This window comes from Hibiscus syriacus, unplaced genomic scaffold (genome assembly GCF_006381635.1).
Source record: "Hibiscus syriacus cultivar Baekdansim isolate YM2019G1 unplaced genomic scaffold, ASM638163v2 tig00001750_pilon, whole genome shotgun sequence".
NCBI lineage: Eukaryota > Viridiplantae > Streptophyta > Magnoliopsida > Malvales > Malvaceae > Hibiscus > Hibiscus syriacus.
In genome coordinates this window covers 379,101-390,899 of record NW_024061888.1, presented here as the reverse complement: position 1 = coordinate 390,899, position 11,799 = coordinate 379,101, and the positions used below count along the sequence as shown (strand labels likewise).

Below are 11,799 nucleotides of genomic sequence, written 5' to 3'. Positions count from 1 at the left end.
CTTAATTCTGACATCACCAATACCAAAAATATTGCAACATCGATCATCACCCAAATAAACATAACCAGAATTAACCGACATGTATGACGAAAACCATTCCCTATTTGGTGTGATGTGATAAGAATATCCAGAATCAAGAATCCAAATATCCATCAATTGAGTCGTTGAAATAGAGAGCATATCACCCTCACTGCAATCAGAGTTGTCATCCTCGACCACATTCACAGACTTGGATGAATCATCACACTTCTCATCAGTCTGCTTTTTCAACTTCGGACAGTCTCGCTTCATATACCCCGCCTCCTTGCACTTGTAACAATGAATTACTTCTTATCCCTAGATTTGGATCTGGAATTCCGCTTACCAGACCCTGCCTTCTCTGGCTTCCGTCCATGGTCTCGATTACCCTTGACATATAAGCTATCGGCTTGAGAGTTTTCCCCTGCATTCTGCTTCCACTGGTTATGAGCCAACAAGGTTGCAGTAATCTCCTCAACGTTGATAGTCTCTTTCCCAAATGTAAGAGTAGTCACCATGTGTTCGTAAGAGGGAGGTAACGAACACAACAAATCATCGCTCTGTCTTCATCCTCAATTTTCACATCAAGCCGAGCCAAATCAGAAACGATTTGATTGAAGACATTCACTTGTTGCGCCAAATCATGATCGTCATGCGTCTTCAGCCCATACAGCTGCTGCTTTAGATACAGTTTGTCGTTAAGGATTTGGACATAAACTGACTTTCCAACTTCTCCAAATTTCTTCTGGAGACAACAGATGCATGACGCGATACATGACCTCGTCGCTAAGCATAATCGTATGGTTCCTGTTGCTCGCTATTGCAATTCTTCCCAATCTTCCTCCTCCATCGACGCCGGCTTTGTAGGTCCCAAAGCCTTCAGGATCCCTTGCTGCGCCATTAGATCCTTCACCCTCGTTTGCCATAATCCGAAGTTACCCTGACCATATAAATTTGCAACTTCGAATTTTGCTCCTGACATCTGATACCAATTGATGAAGAATCGGGTAAAAAAAATGAAAGAACACAAGAATTTTAACGAGGTTCGGCAATGTGCTTACGTCCTCAGTCCCTAGACGGCGCTAGAAGTTTTATTCAATGTCTCATAGGTTTAGGTTACATCTCTATTTATAATAAAAAAAAACCTAGTACATAATTACATAAGTAACCCTGTCCATCCTCTGTCCTCTTTATTGGTATATTTATGAGTCATACCTAACATAAATGGATGTTACCTTAGAGGAGTTAAGCTTCGCAATTATACATAGTAGAATATTCGCGCCCTAATAATCTCATTCACACCCTAGTTAATCATAAAAGTGCCTCGCACACTTGCTTGATATATCTAAATATTTTGTACCTCTCCTCTCTAGACCCGTAATTCTGAGGTCAAGCAACACTTATAACTTCCTTTAGCTCGACTAATGAGATTATTAGAGATATATTCTACTAGACCCGCAAATGGATGTTAGGGATAAATATTCAGATATATGATGCGAGGACTTTTTTTTAAAGTAGGAAGAAAAGGATGTTAGGGATAGTACTTGAGGAGTTGAGCTTCGCAATTATAAATAGTAGAATCGCTTATCTGCCTTCACAGTTTATGTTAGTTAGGCTTGAAATTGGTTGTATTTTACTAGATTCTTTAGGCAAGTTATGGTTATGAATCTTGCCAAAGTCGGGCGTTTTGTTTCAGTTTTACCTCTTTACCCTTCATAAATGTTTGGGGTCTTCTTTTATTTGTATCCTAAACATAATTGTCCAGGATTTACGACTCCGCCGTATCAAATGAAGATATTTATTCTGATTGAAGTCAAAGTTAAAATTTTGATAACTTTCCTTGTGCTACTAGGGAACTGTTGTGGAAGGCACCATACAGATTGTTTACAGGGAACATTATGAACTACATTGAGTGCGTTAATGTGGATTATAAATTTACCAGGGAGTCATTTTATGGTATTTTTTTCTTGTGAAATGATTGGTTACGGTTTAATGAATCTTGACGTTAAAGGCTGTCGAGATGTATATGCTTCTTTTGACAAGTATGTAGAAGTTGAACGTCTTGAAGGTGATAATATCATGCTGAGCAATATGGATTGCAGGTAATCTTCTGTTGTAAGCTGCTATAATAATACCAGTGGAATGGTTTTAGCATTAACAAGAAATAAGTTGATTACTGTCAACTTTGCTTTCATCTAGGTCAGTGTTCCTCAGTACAAGAGCTGCATAATCTATTCTGCCAGTATGAACTAAGCGTGCGTTTGTTCATTGCTGCAATATTTTGTGTTTTGCAGTATCTGAATGATATGCGAGACACCGTGGTCAAGGTCAGTAGTTTTATTACATCTTAGCTTTAGTGGTTCTATTTAATCTATTAGTCATTTGCAGTCCAAGAGCCTCCACTATTAGTGCTGAATGCACATTTCAAGTGCATTTAAATCATTTTCTTATTACAGAGTATAGAAGCCATTAGTTCATCTTCTTGTTTAACTCTACCTTACCCAAATGATGATAGTCATTATCTTGAGTTCTAAAATTGGTTGGCATGTTCGGTTATAGTTTTAACTTTTAAATGCATTACTTAGGCCGTGGTGGTCCAAGCCAATGTAGTCGGTATCATTCTGGCTTTATTATAAATTGAAATGGTATTGGTATCATTCCATTTTGACGGATTAGTCGAAAATTTTAATTTTTTCTTTTTCCTTAAAAATAATGGATATATAATTTTTTTTCTTAACATATTAAGTTAAATTTAATCATTTTAAAATAATAAGGATACACTTTGCTATCAATTTTATGAAAATAATGGCTATGGATATTTCCTCTTAGACCCCTTCCTATATGCCTCTACAACTCTTTCATCACTCCTAGTTATTTCTCTCTCTTCTTCCTTAATTACCCAAAAGTTTCGTTGATTTTTTTTCATTTCAACTTCATGTATGGGTCATCCACTTTCTTCCGGTTCTGTTGGTTGAGAAGTTTTCAAAGAGAATACGTGCTTGGGTATCTCAACGACACGCTAACCTTAAACATTACAATCACCTGGGCCAACAAAAGTTGAAACGCAAAACCCAAAATCCCTTCTATTTCTTGCACCTCCAGTTGAATACCTAGTACCTTTTTTCACACTCTGAGGCTTTGATGGGCTTGGTTTTGATCCATAGAGTGCCTCTTGCTCTGCTATCAGCTGTCCCTGAAGTTTCTTCTGGTCCTGGAGCACAATAATAATGGCGCACAACTACATTAGCTCGATTTAGTTAAGGAAAAATTCCATAACCAGTAGTTGCAAATGCACTTTGGGAAATAAGGTTAGTATCATACCCACAGCCTGCCACGTTCTTGCTCCTTCTCTTGTCGTAAAATAGTGTACTCTTCAAGCATAGAAAGGAGACGAATCTGGGAAGTGTGCAAGGATCAGTTAGACACCAAAAGTTTTAAGCATATATGGAAACTGAAGGTTCTTAGTGTATATCGATAAGTACTCACACCATTATACAAAAATTCAATCTCTCTCTCTTTCTCCCATGCCATGATCTTTGAAGCCAATGCCTCCACCATTCCTGGTTTAATATGATAAAACAACTTCTGCGCAGTGTAAGTGATTCTAAGCAAAACAGGTATAACATTGGGCTGTAAGTTTACGTTTCTCAACCTTTTGTCTTATTATTTACCTGGAAATTTATTAACCAATGCACGGGCTTTCTCAGCACACTTGAGTGTAAGATGAGCACCTTTTCTCGCGTTATATCGGTTTTCATCCTGTTGAATCACAGACAATAAGAAAGTCTTGAAGAACGAAAAAGACTACTCTTTGGGAGATGCCAAAAACACCCACCCTGTTGTATTCCTCAAGCCAGCACTCCTCATCACATGCCGTCAACCATTTCTCCACCTTTTCAAGTATTTCTTTCCTGCTAAAGGCCTCCACTTTGACCTGGCAATTTGAAGTTCAATTTGTTCTAGTATGGGGGCAGCATCAGCAAACCCTGGATATAAAAATGTAAGATGGCAGTAAGTAGGAAGAAGGGAGCAAAGTTGGATATCATATAACCGATAGTATGATGAACATAATATCATTGTCAAGTACCAGATTCGATAGCTTCAATGGCATCTTCTATTGCACATTCTGAATCTGGAAGCAGGTGAGTCTTTCAACAGATTTCCTCTAGCTCTAATCCCTTTTTCAAGACCAGCTCTTTCATTTTGCTTGACTTCAACTGTTCCAACCGGGAAACTTCTGCCTCAATCTGCACGATATATCATATTTACTTCTCAATTAGTCTAGAAGAAAGCACCTACTACCTTCAAAAATTTATAAAACAAAGAGAATATCATGTTTGAACAAGCATCACTTACATAGTTCATGAAATCCACGGAGATAGTGTTGGGTTCAATAATTTCATGTTCTGAAGCAGATACATTACGGGTAACATTCTGAAACATCTGTTGCTCCTCAATAGGTGTATCCATCAAATTCCATAACTATAACATGGTAGTTGCAAGATTTTATAGCTGCTAAGCGTCAAAGAATCATTGCTACATGCAGAGAGAGGGTAAGTGGGGAGGAAGGAGAATGTTGCAATGTACAAAATGCAAAAAACAAAAACAAAAAAAAGGAAAAACTATTTTTACCCTTTGCATCCTCTGTATCTTAACTTCCCATAACCTTTTTATTTATGTTGCCAACTGCTCAATTGTATCATCGTTGATACTGCTAAATCCACTGGGACCTAAATTAGGATGAATCTCATTAACTGTCAGCTTGAAATCCATACCCAGCACAAAGCAGAGTGAGTTCAATGTGTTAAGGTAATGCTCAACCTGCTTCAGGCGATCACTCTGCACAAGTTAGTGAAGAAATGATATAGTTTCAAGAGGAGGAAAAAATGAAAACATAAAAGAAAGGGAAGTTGACCTTCTCTTTCTGAAATTTATGGAGCTGTCTATGCAACTCTTCAAGCTTCCTTAAGGATAAGTCAGTTTCATCCACTACTGTTTTGGAGGAAATTGATACGGAGGATCCATAATCTCACTTGTGATCTTTTGTATTTGCTCTAAAACTTCCACAATTTGATTTCTTCTTTCGATCTTTCTTTTCTTCATTTCCTCCAATTGTGGAAGAATCTTGCTGAGCTCCTCCTTTAAGCTTCCAGCGTTTTGATCAGACTGAAAGAAAAACATTTAACCATAAGTAAATAGTTCAATCTACTCAGAAAATTTCCATCCAGGATTTGTTTCATTCCTGACCTGCCTAATTTGCACTGGCCTTTCCCCCATTGCCGAGCAGATGGCAGCAAGCTCGACTTCAGAATCAGCAATCGTCCGTCGTAACTGAGCTCTGCAATGATTTGTCTGATCTACCTTTCTTCTATATACTTCCAGACACTCTCTTTCGAGCTCGAGCAGCATTTTATCACGGTCAGCATCTCTCTCCCCGACTTCATCCCAGATAATCTAATTTTTTTCAGGGAATCAATACAGGGCAGTTTGTATCCTCTTGCCAAGGAAAAAAAGGAAGACTTGAAGGTTTCGATTATGTGGAATATTCATCAGTACCTGAAGTTCGTACAGAAGGGTTCCACTTGAATAAATGGATCATTTGTAGACATGTTGAAGAATTCCTTCCAAAGTCAATATCTTCAGAAATCAGAAGATGCCCAAAGTTCAACCCACAATAAAGCACGAAATGGAAGGTAAAAAGAGTTATAGATGTCCCAGCTGGCATATAAATGGTTCAGATCAACTTTAGCTGGAATGAAAACTGAGAACAAGGATACTGGAAAACCAATTTGCAGTAGCATCCAAATTCAATTCCATGATTGTTCTAGACAATGAAATTCATTACTGTTTTGGGCAAATACAGTATACGTGGCACTAAATTTCCAGAAGTTCTCCTAAACTAAATATAAAATGAAATTAAAACTAGCATTTCATTACAAATAAATGCTAACGCAAAGAGAAAATGGCCATCAGAAAACCCTAATTCCATCAAAACCTTACTATAAAAAAGAAATCAACAGCGAGCTCCAAAGCATAGACGTAAAATATTTAGGTAATTACAAAAGGCCAATGAAAAAGAGAGTACATCGTGATTTATTGCACAAATCTAGGCTTATCAATCATGAAAAAAAAAATCAGAATGAGCAATAACATCGGCCTAAAGAAGCAAAAGAATCCCTATTATCAATACGAAAAAATGTTGAATTCACAACATTTTTTATTTATTTATTAGCTAGTTTGAGACTGTTTTTGTTAAACGATTCTTTCTATATAATATCAATTACTCAAAAACTGATTTAAAATCATTGTTAAAAAGTTATATTTTTATATTCAATTATTTATGGAGATATCCTGTTCAAACATAAGAATTTGTAAGATATTTAAATATTAATTATCAAATAGTTGTGTGTAATTATAACAAATATTATAACTTCTAAATATTATAGATTAATCAAAAATTTAGGATAAAGTATATAAATAGTCCCCTGGCTATATAATATTATTTTATTAAGTCCTCAAACTATAGAAGTTACAAAAATAGTCCTCTGAGGGAGTATTACGTTCGGTTTGATTCGGTTTTTTACTAAAATTTGAACCGAACCGCACATTGCGGGTTTTGAAAAATTGAAACCGAAACCAATTGGCATAAAAACCACGGTTTTCAGTTTGGATCGGGTTAGTTTAGCGGTTTTTTATTGTTCACTATTTTTTTAAACTCGATCTCCAAAAAAAACAAATTTAAAGCTTAAATCGAGTGAAAACTTATAAATTTAAATTTATAAAAAAATATTACTAGTTTTAATAATTTATTTATTTAAATTTGTCATGCAATAAATTCATTATTTTGGATATTTTTTTCTTTTATTTTTTTAATTCTGTTCGGTTCAAACGGTTTTTCATATGGAAAAATCGAAATCGAACCGAACCACATACTCTGGTTCAAATAGGTTTTTCAGTTTTCTCGTTTTCATTGCTCAACCCTACCTCTGACTATAGGGAATTGCTTTGTTGAGTTCTTTAACTATTAAAAGTTACAAAATGGTCATTCAACTGTTTATTATGTTTCAAACCCGTCCTTTTCCATTAAAAATCTGGCAATTGACTTAACTATACATTAGCATGTTGACTGAAATATAATAAAATATGATCTAATAATCTTAAGTGATTATCATATCTCAGTCAACATGTTAACGTTCAATTTAGATGACCGCTAATTTATTAACGGAAAACGACAAGTTTGGAATATAGTGAATAGTCGAGTGGCCATTTTGTAACTTTAAATAGTCAACAAACTCAATAAAACAATATTTTATAGTCGGAGGACCATTTGTGTACTTTACCCAGAAGTTTACAGCATAATATCTCAAATGAGATTAATTCAGAATTTTAGCAACCCCTTTTTCTTGGTGATTCTGGAAGTTGAGACTTTGGCCGAAATAAGAGTCCTATAACAGAGGAAGCTTCGCTTAACAGACCTTAGCAAACTCCTCATCTGAACCTGCAGCTTCCTAAGACAAAGGAACAGAATCCATAAAATGACAATTTAGAATTCAAAGCTATGCTAGAAAACGTTTGGGAATAGCACTACTAGGAGGAGCACGAGATTTCCCAAAGAAGATACCCTTTGCAAGGATCATATAACCAAGGGAGCATAAGGGATGTAAAACCCCAATCATTTTCTTTAGCATTAAATTGATGATGTGTGTCTGCAAGATACAAGTAAGATATGTGCAAAATTAATAACCTTAGCAATGTTCAAATACAATTTTTTGAAAAAAAAACCCACTTCAAGTTCCAAAAGAATAATGCACAAACTAAATTGTCACAGTGATTAAAAAAATCGTTGTTATACTTAGAGGTCGGTTTGCAACACAAAAAAAATGACATAGATTAGAGGCTATACAAGCAAGGAAAGCATTGCGTTCACAGGGACAAAAACAATTAAAAGAGATTAAGATCGGAATACATCATGATGAGAATACCCTCTAAACTTTAAAAATAAATAAATACTAACAGTAAAAAATAGTCGTGACTTCCTAATCACCAAAATAGCTAATGGTACGAAGAACCCCATATTGATGAGAAATCATTTCACGATCCCGGCTCGTCATGTCATCTATAGACAGTAAATGAAAGCCATAAATTTTAAAATAATTGCCTACTCTTTATATACACGTAGGAAATAGATTAAGATTCACCTTCGAAAAAAAATAAGATGAGAAATTATTATTAGTTGGGACCACTACTGAACGTGATGAACGGGGAATATCTAATAATTTTTCCAGATTGAGATATATGGCATCATAAACATGATAAACTGTCACGTTTCTTTTTCACGTGGTAATTAATCAGATATGACCTTCCTTTAGTTGCATCAAATCCATATTAATCTGTTAATATGTTCAACGGAGGGTAACAAAAGCATGTTACAAACTATCTAAATCCAGAAACAAACTCAGTATGTTTTAATACCCAAAAGGATTATTTAAACATTAATTGTATGAACAACAAGGTAAAAGGAGATACCTTGCAGTGATGCCCACAAGAAATAAGAACAATATTTTGGAAACTTACGTTGACGTAAGGTCAAACCATAGTGGTAGAAACATTCCCTCATCTTCTTGTTGCTGAAAAAAAAAGAGTAATCAAGAAAACTTCTAGAATAACTAAATCAAAAGTAGTCTACGGGAAGGTATAGTAAAATTCGAACAATGATAAAAAGTTAAAACTATAACAGAACATTCCAACCAAATTTAGAACTCAAGATACCAAATCATTCGTAAAATTCATTTGGGTATAATAGAGTTAAACAAGAAGATGAATTAATGGCTTCTATACTCTAAAAAAAAGTGATTTAAATGTATTTGAAATGTGCATTAAACACTAACAATGGAGGCTCTTGGACTGCAAAATGACTTATAGATTCAATAGAACCACATAAATTTAAGATGTTATCACTACTGACCTTGACAATGGTGTCTCGCCTAAAATCATATTCAAATTGTTTAAGCTGAAGTTGAAGGACTGGAGGGATATCAATGAGCCCCTCTTAACATCCTAAAAAAACATCATCCAAAATTAAAATGAAGTCATTTAAATGGGAAAAGATGTGACATGTAATCAGATATGATGCTGAACACAATACAAAAAGAAAAAATTAATGCTTGGGTCAATGAGTTTTAATGCCCTAGGCGAGATAATAATTTTATACCCTGGGCGAGATAATAATTTTATGCCCCTATACTTGTTCTACAACTCAGAGAAATTGATGCTTGAACCGAATTTTCTCGATGCGATTCAGTGGTGGAAAGGAAAGGTTCATACCATCCCTAAAGTGATTCATGTTCAATTGGCTGCTGCTCATATCTTAGAATATGTCGAATTCGTGTTTGTAATCTGATGAACTGATTCAGCTCGAGGGTTTCTGATTGTATGAGTCAATTGAAACATTTTTGAAATGAGTCAGCTTATGTACAACAACAAATGCTTCATACGCTTCTCGTCTGTCATGGATATCTCATATACGTTAAAATCATTACGAATGCTGTTGCTTCAATCCACTTCCTTTTACTTCTGTTTTCGTATGTCCCTTTATACTTCACTGCAGAAGACTACAGATCTGCAAGCATTTCAAGCTTTATTTTGCGGGAAAAATAAACATGTTTATTATTGGTAATTGTATCTTGTTGAAGCATATTAGGTATTTAGTTAACTGGGATGAAAGTGCGAAAGTGCTATGTAGAGAGATGTATTATTGTAATTATATTTAAATATTTAAGAGATTATTATATTATTATCTCGAGTCAGATCAGATTAATTTTTCACCTTAAATATGAGCTCGATCCAATCTTTTTGTTCAAGTTTCGGTGGAGCTTCCTAAACTTTGGTCGGTCGACGATGAAGGTATTCAGTTCAATACAGATCCAAAGGCCAATTGTTGCTGGCGTCCCTTGACAATAGTTCGGTGGCTTCATATGGTTAATGCAGACAGACTAGAGTCCTTAAATTTGTTTGGTTTCATATTAATCAAAATTATTTCTCCCAATTATAGTACCCTTCTTGCAGAGCAGATTGCAGCGGCCCTGATTAATATAGGAAGACATGTATTGGATCGGCCCAATTACATTACCCTTCATATGGTTAATGCAGACAACTAATATATAGTCCATGGCCTATCCTTATGACTCAGAGAAATGAAGCTGTAGAACTAGTTTTAATGCCCCAGTCTCAAAACTGATGCTGATGCCCCCCTCAAAACTGATGCCCTGGGCTAAGGCCCATATGGCACATGTATTGGGCCGGCCCTAGCTCTTGTACTAATGAACAATGATCCAAGTAAAAGCGAAGTTGTCAGATTTCAACTTATTTCCGGTGAATGCTCAAACCATTCTACTAGTGTTCCCTTAGCAGCTAACAAAGAAGATTACCTACAGTCCATATTGCTCAGCATGATATTATCACCTTCAAGGCTTTCTACTTCTGTATGCTTGTCAAAAGAAGCATATACATCTCGACAGCCTTTAACGTCAAAGTTGAAGGTCTGGTACCATCACATGGTGAACATGATTCATTAAAACCCAACCAAATATTTCACAAGAAAAAAATACCATAAAATGACTGCTTCCTGGTAGATTTATTCCCTGCAAACAATTTCTGTATGGTGCTTTACACAACAGTTCCCAGGTGGCATAAGAGAAGTGACCAAAATTTTAACTTTGTTACACAATAGAAAAAATGCGAAATAAAAAATTATCGAAGCTGTTTATCTTCATTTTATCTTCAAGTTTTTCACATAGAAACCTGTTAAGTTCTTGAACATCATGCTGCATGAAAGAGTCATATGTGTCCCATCCTGAAGATTTAGTCAGCTTTTTCGTTGCAGCATGCTGTCTCTGTACTAGAGTTTGTAAAACGAACTCTGCATAACAAGAGGAACGCTTCCAGATGGTGTATCATTCTCAGTTGTAGGTATATGATAATCTGCCTAAAATGTTACATCCAAAACATTAGCAAAATTCTAAACTAAAAACACATCAGTTCAACAAATTATAGAGCATAAGTAATTGCCTTCCTGAAGTAAGAAATGTGATAAAGAGTTTGAAGCAGAGAGTTCAAGTAACATGTTGCTCCTTGATTCTTAAGATCAATGTAGTCGGTTTCTTTCTTTGAGTCAGATGCCCAGTGATCCGCAATATTGGGACAACAATCTCTGCTTCAACAAAGTGATGTTCACAAGATACCCTTTGCAAGGATCATATAACCAACCGAGGGGCATAAAGGATGTAAAACCCCAATCATTTTCTCTTACATTAAATTGATGATGTGTGTCTGCAAGATGCAATCAGATATGTGCAAAATTAATAACTTTAACATTGTTCTAATACAATGTTATGAAAAAAAATTGATGATTTGTGGCATAGGAGGTTAGGACATTTGGCTCATGAGGTGTTACTCAAAGTGAGACGTTTGTGTCGCTTATCAAATGAGTAAAAATCACAGGTTGCCATTTAACGATTCTCAACAACGTATAGTGCTCCGTTTCAAATGGTGTTTTCCGATCTATGGGGTCCTCCTCGTGTGTCGTCAAATGATTATCGATTTTATGTTTCCTTTGTGGATGCCTATACACGTCATGTGTGGGTTTATTTACTTCGTGAAAAGTCCCAAGCTTTGGAGGTGTTTCAATTGTTTCATAAGATGGTGCGCAATCAATTTGATGTTTTCATTAAGGTGATACAAAGTGATTGGAGTGGTAAATTTTGGAGCTCGTCGAAAATTCTT

At 35.6% G+C, this 11,799-nt stretch overlaps 2 pseudogenes; both read right to left on the bottom strand.

Annotated features, from left to right (window-relative positions):
• Positions 1-2,853: 2,853 nt before the first annotated feature.
• LOC120133644 lies at positions 2,854-4,524 on the bottom strand (annotated as a pseudogene).
• Positions 4,525-4,692: 168 nt separating this feature from the next.
• LOC120133635 lies at positions 4,693-11,525 on the bottom strand (annotated as a pseudogene).
• Between the last annotated feature and the right edge of the window lie 274 nt (positions 11,526-11,799).